This window comes from Athene noctua, chromosome 2 (genome assembly GCF_965140245.1).
Source record: "Athene noctua chromosome 2, bAthNoc1.hap1.1, whole genome shotgun sequence".
Classification (NCBI taxonomy): domain Eukaryota; kingdom Metazoa; phylum Chordata; class Aves; order Strigiformes; family Strigidae; genus Athene; species Athene noctua.
The window spans coordinates 101,198,710-101,212,275 of record NC_134038.1 but is presented as its reverse complement, the minus strand read 5'-3'; the positions used below and the strand labels follow the sequence as shown (position 1 = coordinate 101,212,275).

At 36.9% G+C, this 13,566-nt stretch overlaps 1 long non-coding RNA gene across 5 annotated transcripts in view; it reads left to right on the top strand.

The window, feature by feature from the left end:
* Positions 1 to 384: 384 nt before the first annotated feature.
* The window catches only part of LOC141957762 (uncharacterized), a 68,358-nt gene continuing 55,176 nt past the window's right edge, over positions 385 to 13,566 (top strand). For 4 of the 5 annotated variants that reach the window (XR_012633171.1, XR_012633168.1, XR_012633170.1 and 1 more), the window contains exon 1: positions 385 to 2,858. This is a non-coding gene — a long non-coding RNA (uncharacterized LOC141957762). The remainder of the gene's footprint in view (positions 2,859 to 13,566) is intronic. The other variant, XR_012633169.1, reaches the window with a different exon arrangement.

Below are 13,566 nucleotides of genomic sequence, written 5' to 3'. Positions count from 1 at the left end.
CAGCTGTACCTGACCATATTGACTATTTCATGATAGAAGGAAAACTGATCAATAAATGACAAGTTCTATTTTGGAAAGAAGGAAAGAAGGAAGGGAAAAGAGACCGTTAAAGACCTGCATGCTCCTGATGATAATGCTATACATCATCCCCAAATCACTTACAGGTGTACACAAGTCTCGCCACTCCTTCTAGCCCAATTTTTGTATGCAAGGTCATCCTCCTGGTGCTACCTTAGAAACTGGCCTTATTCTATAGAGGACATTGAATGATAACACTGCGAGTCAGCTGACTGCTGTGTCACAGAGCTGCTGCTTTCTACATTATCGCAACTGCCAGAGCTCTTACTGCTGCAGTTTTCTAGTCGCAGTGCGGCAAAGCAGACGCATAGAACCAGGCACAAAAGCAGCAAAGATTTTTTTATTCTTGTCTTTTTCATATGAGGGAAATTTTCCTGGTGTTAGCGTAGGAACAGACACACAGCCTGGATGTGTTGGCTTCAGCCTGGCAGCGTTTTCAGCTGAGCAGGGACTGCTCGGAGCTCTGTATCCAAATTGCCTCTGAGGAAGAACGTCTGGTTTCCCACTTTGTGTACTAAGAGGGCTTTTTTTATGCCACGGTGATATACCTGCAGCAATAGGACAAAGGAGATGGTACTGGTCACTGTTTGTCCGACTGAGGCCTTTGCAGGCACTCCACTGCCGAAGCTGTGCCAGCGTCCCAGGGTCATATAGATTGGTAACACAGATTGCCGCAATTTCTTACATCAGTTAGAGCAAAGCTCAAACAAGAAACCAGACTCTCTGACCTAAATCAATCCCAGTCCTTCTGGATACAGGGCAGCAGTCGACTAGAAATGACACAACCAGCCATCAAGTGGAGAGTCTCTGGGATTGCAATCTGTATCAGTTGGAGTCTGAGAGAATGAAACCCTTTCGGTTATCCAGTCGCTTCTTCTTCTAATACTACAATTACTACAACTACAACTACTACTACTTCTGTTTTTCTTGCCTGTAAGAAGCTATTAATTTTGCTTGGTCTCTGAGTGTATATTTGCGTGGATTAGTCTGTCTATAATTCAGTCCTTATCTGCTCCTGCTGGAAATCAGGGCACAAAGTCAGCCTGCTTTAACAGTTGTTTCTTTCTGCGTGATGCTATGCAACTAGAATGGGTTACACTGACAACAAAGGAACAAGCACAAAGCACCACTTTCTTTGCTGGACTGTACAGGAGCATAACTCTTCTTCAATATGATGCCCTGATCTCTTCTCTTTGCTGTTCTTTTTTTTTTTTTTTTTTTTTTTAATTCATCTGATCGAAGAGCCTAACAGACACCATCGTGGATGTGGTTTTTAATGATTTGGAAAAGACAGCCTGTGGAGACTGCGATTTGAGACAGCAACACATTTAGGTTATTGCCAATTTGAAATACTTGGTTTGTGAAGCACAGCCCTAAGGGACAAGCTCAGTAACTGAGAAAGAGATTGTAGATAAAGAAATAAAAATGACAAGCGTAATGGAGGCTCTGCAAAAGAGACTGTCAGAGAATCAGTTCATGGATGGCAATTTCACCAGTCTGAATCTGAATAATTCATAGATTGAAATTACCCTGCTTTCACCTTTCCATTTAAACCGGCATGATCTGAATCTCTAATAAATTTTCAAGATAAAGTAAAATGCCAATTTGAATCTGAAGAGCTTTTAAAACCAGATGCTACACCCTGAATCTTTCGATACCTTTCACAATTATCCTGTGAGAACTGCACTTCATCACGAAGCACCATTACCAGTGAAAATTACTGTGATTACAATAGCAACAATAGAATACCATCAAATGATCTCTAATTTACCTAATTTACCAAGGCTGACTGTGTGCCCATTGTGTTTCACTACGTCTGGCATTGGATCAATACCACAGTGGAACAAAAATGCCTTAGTGTGTGCTTCCATTTGGTACCTTTAACTTTGACAGCACAGGAAAAAAAATCTATCTACTGTTAAATGTTTTTACAGCCAGTCTACATGCCTGCTGTAGGATCTGATTGATTCTCCATGATTTTCCTTAGTTCTTGGGTATTGGATGTCATTGTGTTACTAATTTGTTTATAACGTATAGTCATGCACAAAGACTGCAGCAAACGAATACCAGCAGAGAGACACTGCACTGCTGCTGCAGTAGCAGCGCTCTCGCAGGGGAAGCCAAAACGAGTTCGGTGCCTTATGTGAATAATTACTCGGGTCTGAGTTAGAAATGCTTTCTAGCATCACCGATCTTGGTTGTACTACATGAAAAATGTATGCAAAAGCCATGGTCAAGAAAAACGATCGCGTGTAATACTAACAAGATTTTTTCCCCTATTCAGCAATTAGCATGTGGTTGTGAGAGACAGGCTGCGACTCCTTCTGTAGATGTGTGTATGTAGGTACGCATGCACAGACATAAATGTAAAGATACTGTGCTTTGTGAATACGTGCCGATCACTGAAAGTAACAACTTTTTCTGACAAGCCAGGCACAGTGTTTTGCCACAATCTGCTCGGTTGTAACAAATCCCTGTTTGGAGGTGTAAATTTCCTATAAGATGATGTATGACTTCTGGAATAGTAAGTACCATTTATGCAATATGTTGGTGCCTATAGCTATGCTACAGAATAGTATTTTAAGCATAGTTTGAGTCCTTGTGGCATAACTACAATTTGGAGAAGTGAGAAACATGTACAGAAGGCTAGAAACAGGCATTCTTCATGGAGACGACTGTATCTGCTGTCTGTATGTGTGTGAGTTGTACACTTCAGGCTTGTTTTTCGTTTTATAACCAGATTTACTCTGCCTTCAGGAAACATTTTCTAAGGAAGGAAGGTAAGCAGTATTTCTTCTTATTTATATGACTGTGTTGTATTTCTTTGGGGGAAAATGCATGTTTACAGCACATAATTACATAATACAGCATGATCTCATGACATCTATTTAAGAGTTTCGGTATCTGTTCACGTTAAAACTGGACAAGAAAGCATATTTAAGAAATGGCTTCTTATTCAAAATACACTTGTAGAAATGCTACACCAAAAAGAATTTAAAGATTAGGTTTGTATTCAGCTTTGACTCTTCAATGTTATTAAATAAGAGCTTATACTACCTAAATAATAATGTTCTTGAAACCTTTGGATTTTAGATATTTTGTCTTAAAACACAATTTACTGTACGTCTAAATTTCCTGTATAAGAGTGGAGACTGTTCTCTAGAGGTAGAAGAGGCAAAAGGTTTTACAGCTTGAGCTGTGATAACAAAGGAATTTGAAAGGGCGCAAAATAAGATTATACAAAAATCTTGAATTTTAAATTATTCAGTAATGTGATTTAGCAAACTGTTTTTCTTAGACAACATACTCTCAAGTTACTGCACTATCTGGAATTAATTAGCCCATTCAGTGCTATATTTATGTTCTTCATTTTCACATGGTATTCAAAACTTAACAAAGAAAAATCCTTGTGCAGAGCAAAGACTGAAACTCTGGTGAAAGTGTAAAAACTACATTATGTTACTGTGGTAATAAAATCAAGAGATTCAGACCAAACTTTGCTGAAGAGAACTAGGTGTTTTTGTTTAACTGCTTTATGATGATTTTTTTACGGTTTTGTGTACACAAACATAACATATACTGATGTAACTACTATACTGAAAGGATCATGCAAACAGGAATGTGAATGTTTTGTAAAATACCATGTAGATACCTGCTAGTATTTACATTATTATTATTACTACCACAATCTTCTAGTATCATATACTGTTTTGAAATAACTTTCTGTTAACCATTTTGATTCTAGAGTATTTGCAATCAGAATTTTTTAATGAGTCTTATCTGCTGTGATAGTCTGTAGAGAGTAGCTGGTCATGGGGTGCTAGATGTCGTCATTAGCAAGAGCAGAGCAGATCTAACATAGAGTTTGCATGCCCTTGATTGCTTCATTTAAGGGCCTGATCCAAATTGTTCTGCAGATCGACGCTGGTGTCCTCTAACTTAGTTTGTGTTTGTATCACTGAATTTTTTATGTGCCACCTATTTTCTTCCAGTGCCCCATACTAGCCCAACGTTTCAAAATATGCAATGCTGGTCAGGCCTAATGCTGTTTCTCAGTGTAAGTCACTGCAGTAGTTGCCAGAGGATGTTATGACAGTGCCCTCAGGAGGTGAGGTTGTCTGTGAGACTGTTACAAAGTACTCTGAAAAAGTTTGAAAACCTCAGGAAGTAAACTCTGCCTTTTGGGCTGGTGTGTGTTTCAAAGAAGGCAGGATTGCAGTCTGCCAGCAGGATAGATGGCACATGTAAAGGGAGAAAAAAAGCATTAAAACCTTTTCAGCCACAGGATCATAAGGGGAATATTAGCAATATTACTTATAAAAAGCATTAAAACATTGTTAACTGTATCATCCATATATTTTCTGTTATGGCTATAGCTAATCAGGTGCAGCTACAGCTGAAGTGTTTAAGACATGTAACTGTATGTGCTGAAATAAATGGCATATGGTGCAACGTTAAACTTCTAACATAAAGCACTAATTTTAGCAACAGCGGTTCAACAGTTAATCTAAGTTATATCACAAGATGTATTAGTTCGGTTTTGCGCTTATGTTTTTCACTGTGTTACACTTGTCTATAAATTAATCTGTAATGGCAAAGTAAGGGCCAAAACACTTCCTTATACGAGTTCCCAATTAAAAGTAAATACTCACTTGAGTAAAATTCCATCTATGCATTTGGTGGACCCATGCCCTCATCTGCAGCTAGACAGTGATCATGATGCACATGTGAAAAACATACTGGAGCCCATTCTACTACCACTGAATTTAATAGCAAGACTCCCTGTGCCATCAACATAAAAGACAGACTAATTAATTTCCTTCCATTGCAGTCTTCCTATGAAAGTTGTTGCTAGGTTGTTTTTTTTTCTTGTTTGCAAGAGTCCAGTATAGTTGACACAATGCTGAACAGAAGATGCTTTTTGTTCACCAGGACACATGACCTGAGCTAAACACACTGAAACAGCAACTCAGGATAGGTTTGTTTGCAAACTGAAGGGACCTTCCTGCCTGTAGTTTTGTTGATAATATTTCTGCTCACTCACTTGTCAATTCTGCATTCTTATCAGCTGCTATAAAACACACAAATTCTGATCTGTAGTGGTTGTATCTATTTGGACAAGAGCCCTGAGGATAGGAGGATCCTGTTGTGGGTTTGGGGTTTTTTTCACCTTGCAGTTGCTTTGAATTATTTGTAACTGACTATGGAAATATGATCCCCTAAGAATGTAGATAAATGCATTATTGATAGGAATGTATAAAGTATCTCTATATTTCTCTGCACTCTGGCTGCTATGAATTTCACACCATTATTCCCAGACAAAAATGTTAGGAGGAAAGTAAGACTGAAGTAACTTGAAAGAATAACAGCAGCGTTTCCAAACCAACCATTCTGATGCAGGAAATTCAGAATTAAACAGAAGAAAATCCAAATGGCTTCATAGATACAATTAAAATACCTAAGCAGCTTGCTCCCTTTTTGATGCCATGTGATAACTGTAGGATGTGTTAGAAGTAAACAATTTTGCCATTTCACTTTATATTATATAGATATGATCAAAACCCACCTTTGACTTCAAAGTATTTGCATCATGTTTCACAGTATCAGTTCAGTTTCTCTATGGACTATAAACATGCTCCTGCTTTGTGCTTTTAGCTACATAACTGTAATGTAACCAAAAGTTCTGAAAATTGAATGATTTCTGATACGCCGAAAGGGGGAAATGAATTCCTAAGTGGGAATTGCAGTGGAGTCAACAGATTTCCCAGGTCTCATGCCAACAAGATTTTCTTGTGGGTTTTCTAGATCATGTTAAACTCCTCATTGTGTTAGAATTTGTCCCAATGAACACAAAGTTAAAAATGAGCAGAAATTCAAAATATAGCCATATTTGTCCCTGAGAATTTGTGCTTTTTTTGCTACATTTGATACTATTCCTGCCACAGGTCTTGTCTCAAGGTTTACCAGGGAATTGTATCCAAAAGCATATTTGCAACAATATTGCTCATTTGTAGCTAGTCATGCATAACCACAATCAATTAGTACCTGTGGAAAATGCTAAACTGGGAAATGCTGTTAAAAAGAAAAAAAAAAAAAAAAAGTACAGACTGTAGGATTGCCATTGTACTGTTCACTTATACTCAGTATTTCGCAGAGATTGTGCAGAAATGAATGTGCATTTAAATTATATGCAGTTATACTCAGTGAAAAGTTCAATAGAAAAGCCTTTTCTCATACTCACCCATTTCTGTTTCTTCTGCTTCCTACACTCATTCAAAAACTGTCTCCAGTGGTGCAACAGCCACAGCAACCGGCCACCCCTCTGACCTGCAGGTAGTAAGCGATGGTAAGAAGCTTCACTGAGATGGGAAATGGACGAGATCCCACATCCTCTGCTCCTAAAGGCAACGTCCTTGTTGGTGGGGCTACAGCAGAGGGAGGTATGCACAGGGGTGCATTGAGGATGCACCATCCATTGAGGATCCCATCCTTGAGGATGGGATATTAGCTATGTGCTACATACTTCTGAATCCTATACTAAAGCTAAAGTGGAAAAATGCCATTAAGTAATTAAAGAGGAGTAAGAACATCTTTAGTTTCCATGTTTTCACAGGCAGATCTTCTGTAAACTTGTCATGTTCATACCTAACATGAGCATCATGTATCAAAACTCCAAGCCACCCAGAAAATTTAACTTGTCAATTAACATTGCAAGTGAGGAAAAAGTTTCCATAACCCAATACACTACAATAATGTTTACTCACATACATAGGCACAGTCCCAGCATTACTCTTCAAAAACAGCTTAAAGGCCTTTTTATCTGCGTGTTAATGAAACTACCTATGCCACTGCACCCGTAATATCTATAAATTGACCATATATTTCATATTAGTGTAAGTAGCTATATCCCATTTAAATTGGCATTTTTGGTAATGGAATTTTCGCCTCTCCTTTGAGGATATAGCATGGCCTGTATTATGCAAAGAATTAGCATGGATTATTGCAATTCCTTTTCTAGAAAAGAATTATTTTCTTCAAAGCTTGTCTGTATTAAACTTACCACCTACCTTTTCATGAGGGGCTCATGGGCTTGATCTGGTTATGAATTGCTTACAGTGTCTGCTTTTTCTTGTGTTTGTTTTATTATATTTAGGAGTCAGAGTGCATCCTTTCCTCTACCACAGAACTTGATGCTAGGCAATGACTTCAACCAAACTTTTTAATAATATGCTCTTCATCTTCTGAATGCCAGACAGTCATGTGTGACTTGCTGAACTGCCAAGCTCTTGCATCAGTATCTGGAGTCCATGGGAGTATGCGTAGGATGGATTCCTCTGTAAAGGAATAAAAAAATATAACTTTCTGGTGCTCCAGTTTAGACAACACTTGTGACCTTAATCTCCGGGTCTTTATTTTATTAAACAAGTCTCTCTAAACACAATTCTTTCACCTTATAGGGTACTTTCACCTTATAGGTACTTATATATTTAATTAACAAATGTGACTTGGATAATGAATAGGTAAGCGTTAGGGGAAAACCCTGATAGAAATTAGTGCTCCCATCATCACTGCTGTGTGAGGCAAATTCGGAGCAGACTCTTCAGGAAATGAGGACAAAAAGACTGAATTGCTGCTCATGGAGAGTTTATCTTGAGCACAGAGTAAGTGTTGGACCCCATGCTGTTGGTTCTTCTGCTCATCTCAGCATTTTCCCATTTTGTAAAGCAACTTTCTTGTCACGATCTCTCTGCTCACTCAAGCCACCTATCCCTAGGCTTCCACCTCCTTTCCTAACAGCTCTGCATTAATACCACTTCCCACTGTAGGTCCCAGTCTTGGCTAGTCAATCCTAATCCTCTCCAAATAGACTTTTTTTTTTTTTTCTGTCCTACTTTACACTCCCCTTCCTGCCCTCCAGTTGAGCTTTTGTTTCCAGTTGCTTGGCATCAGCCTGGTTCTTTATTGTTCCAGTCTGGTCTTCAAAGTCTAGGCAGCTCCACGCACCCAAATGTGGGTGAATTTTCACAGAGAGAGCAATAGGCACATCTCCCAGGGAGAGTGCGTCCTTCATTGTTCTCCATCTCTACTGAGTTCTTCAAGGCACATAGGCACAAGAACATTTCCCATCTTTTTAAACAGGGGTAAGGCCAAGAGCTTACAAACAATGGGATAAACCCAATAATCAATAAAAACAACAATAGAAACAAGGAGGGAAAAAAATCTCCTGATGAAAATGCCCTGTGTGGAAAATACCAGCTGAGTGGTTAAAATCTGACAGGATTGTAAGCATCAGAGAACAAGGTCATGTAAATGAAAAGTTCTGAGAAGCTTTACCAGAGTTACCTGTGTATACTTCCTATGCCTATGCCACAGATTTGTATGTGTTTACCTTCGTGTAACTGGGAAAACAATGACTTTATTATGCATATTTTTTTTTTTTTTTTTAAGAGCAATAACAACATCCTAATTCTGTATTTGGGAAATATATATACATAACTTGGGGGAATTTTGAGGAGGACCTGGAGGACCCAGGGACTCTTGGCAAGTACATACTTCTGAACAGATAGTTTACCTTATTTGCAAATGAGTAGTCCACTTTCTTCAACAATTTTTGTGCATTCATAACAATAGGCTGAAAAATATTTGCATTATTATATATTCAGTCACAATACCTATCAAGAAAAAACAATGTCACTGTGCAAAGCACTGTATGAAGGGAAAACAAAAGATCTACACCTTGGAGTTGATTTTTATCTGACAGAAGAACAGTCACTAACCATTCCAGAAAGCAATGTGCCGTTTTGAGATATTCAGAGAAGATCATTTTTGGAAAACAGAAAAAATAAAGCTGTAAACTGTAAGCTGAAAGATTCACATTATATATGCAACCCAGTTTTTGAACAACCTCATTACAATTCTCTTATCTATTTTTATCAAAAATGCAAATATGCTTGTAGTGATGAATTGATGATTGCATTTAGAAGAAAGTTTATTTCTCCCCCCAGAAATATAACTGTGGTGTCAGACCCTGATTAGGTGTTAGAAAAATTAAAGACTTTAAAAATAATAATAATAAAAAAATCTAACCAATAACTCTTGGAGCATTCCTAACTTTACATGTAGCAGAATGTAATTTAATTTACATACAAGTCTTGAACAGACTCCCATCTGCCAGCACCATTTTTTAAAGCTCCTTGTGTTTTCCACAAAGATTGAAGAACTTATCAGGCCTGGATTGGAGTGACTTCTAGAAATTAGGTAGCCAATATTATGTATATTTATCAGTGGTCACTTAAGTATGATGCAAAGCAACCTTTCATGCTCATGTGTACAGAGAAGTTTCTGAATTTTAATTTAAACAACTCACGGGAAGTTTCTAATTTTCATTACCCACAGAGAGAACATTGCATTTTTAAGAGACAGATTTGAAATAAGAAAATCTAGAAAATAAGCTAATGTATCTTGGAATATCAGAAGTAGAGAAACTTGTTGGTTTAGACAGACATACAATTTGCACCATGAAAATTTGTGGATATTCCTATTATGTGTGTTTGGTTTTTTAAATTATTGTAACTGTAAAGGTTGGGCTGGGTTTTTTTTGTTTTGTTTTGGTTTTTTTTTTTGGTTTTTTTTTTTAAAAGGTGATTATGAACTGCATCAGGGCTGTGAGCTCATTTAAATTCCTTCACAATCCAGGTTTAGTCAATATTGCTGTATTTGCCTTAGGAAACTATTTAAATGAGTGATCTGAAACCGAAGTTAGATGAAGGAACATGGTGGATTTTGCACAATTAGGAATTCAGTTTTCAATGATGATGGACAAATATCTAGTTATTTAGAAGCTCCTGTCACTGAGTTTCTTAATAATATGATATAGCTACTCTTTTCCCCCTTCTTTAAAGGTGTATTGCCATTTGCAAAGAATTTTCATGTAATATTCCTCCCTACTCCCAAATATGTTTATTCAGTTTTTTGACAATTAATCTATATAGACACTGCAGAGGCTATTGAAACTCTGTGTAACAGCTTCCCAAATATAACATTTTCTTGTTGGATTAAAATGTAGTCCACCTACTTCAAAAATCACCACATCCAAATGACATACAGAAGGACCTGACAGAAATTCAGACTAGGCTGACATAAAGATCTATCAGGAGTCCTGGGTTATTGACTCTTCTTTGTTATATTTTTCATGATATTTCATTATATTTTCCACATTTGATGATGACCACTTAGAGCCTTCCTACTAATTTCATTTTTTGAAGCTCAGTTTCCTAGTTAAATCATGAATCCTTTCAGTGTTGGAAAACTATTTGAAGTATAACTTTTGATCTTGCCCGTCCCTTTGTATCATAGCAGAGACATGAAAAGGTCTTAAGTAAAACGTGGAGATTATAAATTTAGATAAAATCTAACTATAGTAAAGGGAGTAGAGCATGGGGTGCAGGATTGAGGCATGAAGCAGAAGTTAGAAGGGATGGGACTAAAATCTGATCTTCTTCATTGCTTCTGAAGAATAATCCTTGTCAGGGTACTCTACCTACTATAACTCCAATTGTCTCTTTGAATCCCTGACGATCTAGTTTCTGCTCATGACCTCTTCACCATCAGCAAAGGTGTAAAACTTCACCAAGAGACACCTTTGCTTTCATCTACCTGAGCTCTACTGAGCACTGATTGTACCCAATGTGTTAAATTTCTTCCCATATTGCAGCTTCATTTTCATTGTGCATAACCTTCAGAAACACACAATAACCTGGCACTCAGAGTAATTTTTCTTTGTTTTTCCTCCCTGGAAATTGTAGTTTCATTTTCAAAAGCTAAATCAAGAGCTATTAATTTACAAGAGTTAGTAAAACTTTACCAAGTCCCACCTGCTGACTGGGTGCTATTGGGATGGGCAGACTGAACTTCACAGAGGGAAAACACATTCCTCAGCAGTCCCTTGTCACTTGTTCAACAGGCAAGTCATGATGTCCTCCTAAGAGCTACATATGAGGAGAAATAACAATTCCTTATCAGAAAAGTGTCCTTCTAAACCAGACCATAACACTGTTAAAAAATTTGTTTGTACTCCCCAAGCAGAAGTTAAAATGTAAAGGAAAAAAAGGTGAAAATTGGCAGCTGTCTCATAAGTGTCATGGCTAGTATCTGAGTGGCAACTTCAGACATAAAGAATTTGAAATTGTTTTCTTAATGATGTGAGCTCCTTCTATTCTTAAAAACTTACTGAGGTCTTCAGGCTTGCAGCTTCAGTTAGCTGTTAGTTGCAAAAGCTACTGAACACAGTAACTAGTAACTATAAGTAAGAAGGTGCTAAAAAAGGAAGACAGAAAAGCAGTTTCATTCAGAAAAGAACTAAAGTGACTTAAAGTATGAATTAAAGTATGAAAACTGACTTTCATATTTTTAATTATTTCGCATTATTTTTACTACATCTTTGCGTAACTTGATTTTGGTCAGCAACGAAACTGGGAAAATATGGAAATGGTTATGTTTTCCTGTTTATCTATATTTCTCCAATTTGCTTCTGCGGCCATTAGGACTATTGTAATTTTTCAGCATACTTCTCCTTGAGGAGCAAGGCGGGGAGGTTGTATGTGCCCTTTTCCTCTACATGGTACAGCCAGAATTCTCCAGTTTCTGGTCAAGTACACTTACCTATGTGATTTCTCATATACTCTTATGTTTTGACATATTTTCATAATATCTGATGAGCAAGTACCATATATAAACTAATATCTATGCATACTGCAGTTGATAATACAGTTTCTTCCATAATAAATCTTTTGTAAGTGGGCTTACAGAGAATACAAATAATGAATGACATGATAAAAAATACATTTACAATTATATATGTACATATACACATACAAATAATAATTTTTAACATTACTTTAAACTGTGCATATGCAATCACTTCACTTTGTTTTCAACAGGGTTCTGTCACTGTTTATGTCTTAACACTGATAGGGGAATACCTCTATTTTGCCTTTGGAATGTTTTGTATTTCTTTCTGCTGCTTGGCTTTGCTGATGAGGGAATGTAGATTAGTTTTTAAATAGCTGTAATTCTTCAGATGGCATAATGGTATACCACAGACCTGAATTTCAACAGCCACTACAGTGTTGGGTGAACCATATTTATTATCTATTAATAGTGAGACTATTACAGGCATCAGAAGCTGCACAAGAAAACTCTAAGAACTGCTTTAATGTTGGGTCTCTAGGCTAAACTCCTGACTGCAACCTCAGCAAATTCCTTCTGTGTTTGTGGAAATTAGTTTCATAACATTTTCCTTATTTTCTTTGGACACCCTTCCTTAATTTTAAGTTATTCTTCTAACTCAAATATGTTTGGTTTATGTTTGCTTCTTTCTATCTGATATTCAGATTCCATCTTACCATGGTGATCATCAGGCTTTTTCTTTTTCCTAACACTGTTTTATACTAGTAGCAAATGCTCATTTGAGGAACTCAGGAGACAAATTTGGCTAGGTTGGTATAAACAAATAGGCAGACATTATTTTCCAGCTGTCTCCCATTGCTGTCCACACATGCTGATAAAACTGTTGTCTAGAACTTTAAAGACTAAAAGAAGACAAAATAAAAGTAGTAGAAAGATACCCTATAAAACCCAAGAAGATTAGCATGTGACAAATTGCATTTTTCCTTTAAAAAGAATTAGCTTCCAACCACTGAAGTATCTACAATGTGATACCTATTTATCAAGTTAAATTGTTTTCTTATTGCAAAGCACAAACTTAATTACAGAGATCATTTACATATGGATGGCATTTGCTTAAGCAACATTTCTAACACCGTATGCATAAATATGATTTAATTTCTATTTTTTTTAACCCCATGCTTTCAGAAAATAGGCAAACTTAATGCCAGAAACAATCTCCTGGATGATCAAAATGCAGTCCTTTACTTATCCAGGGATATGTCTGTAGCATTTTCCACAAACTTCACAATCTTCATCATTAAATAGCTTGAATTGTTATGATTTTGTCCCTGCCATTTTTATTAAAAAACTACTCTAGAACCTAACCATTTTTAGGGTCAGAAACCATCTAATTTCCAGCTTAAATTTGTTCATGGCCAAATTGCACCCACTTGTTCTTGTGTCAACATTGTCTGCTAGAGTAAATAATTCTTTTCCTTGCCTACTGTTTACCACTCTATTGTGTTTTTAGAGGATAATTATTTCCTGTATCAGGTTTTGTTTCTGCTAGACTAAACAAGCAAAAATTTTGTAGCCTTGCTCTTAAAATGACTTTTCTCTGGTAATCTCTCCAGCTCTTTTCTTTACCTGTTTGTTCTTCTATGAACATGATGAAAAAAATCTGTGTGAGATCTCACAGGTGCCTTAAGCAATAGCACATTTATTTTCCTTTTTCCTGTTAAGAAATAGTTAAACTGGTTCATTCTCAGATGGCATTTGCTTTTTCGTAGTTGTATCCCACTGGCAACTTATAATAACCTT